We start from the raw sequence: 386 nt of genomic DNA on the forward strand, positions 1-386 counted from the left end.
GAAAATCCACATATTGGGCAACTGGCATTAGCACAGCGTGGTGATGGTAATTATTATCGTGGTTGCATTATTACTGTAAAGGAAGACAGAGTGGAACTTCTGTTCGATGATGTTGGTTGTAGAGAATATATAGATAGGAAGAAAATTAAGATTTATCCTGAATATTTGAGGAAGGTGGGTTATAATTTAATATATGTTTGATAATATATTTTAAAAGTATTTATATCTAATCTATTTAATCTGTTAATCCAATTTTTACAATAGCTTGGACATTGTATATCAAAAATCTTTTTACAAGATGTTCCTAAAAATATCCCCCCGATACAATCAATAATTAAAATTCTGGAGAACCTAGTGGAAAATAAAGTCCCTCTGATATGTACATA

At 30.1% G+C, this 386-nt stretch overlaps 1 long non-coding RNA gene across 1 annotated transcript; it reads left to right on the top strand.

Moving 5' to 3' along the window:
* The first annotated feature begins 11 nt into the window (after positions 1-11).
* On the top strand, positions 12-386 carry LOC117152507. Its single transcript, XR_004462895.1, has 2 exons — positions 12-174; positions 265-386. It is a non-coding gene; the product is annotated as an uncharacterized LOC117152507 (long non-coding RNA).

The sequence above is a fragment of the Bombus impatiens genome, unplaced genomic scaffold (genome assembly GCF_000188095.3).
Source record: "Bombus impatiens unplaced genomic scaffold, BIMP_2.2 scf_3772, whole genome shotgun sequence".
NCBI classification, from domain to species: Eukaryota; Metazoa; Arthropoda; class Insecta; order Hymenoptera; family Apidae; genus Bombus; species Bombus impatiens.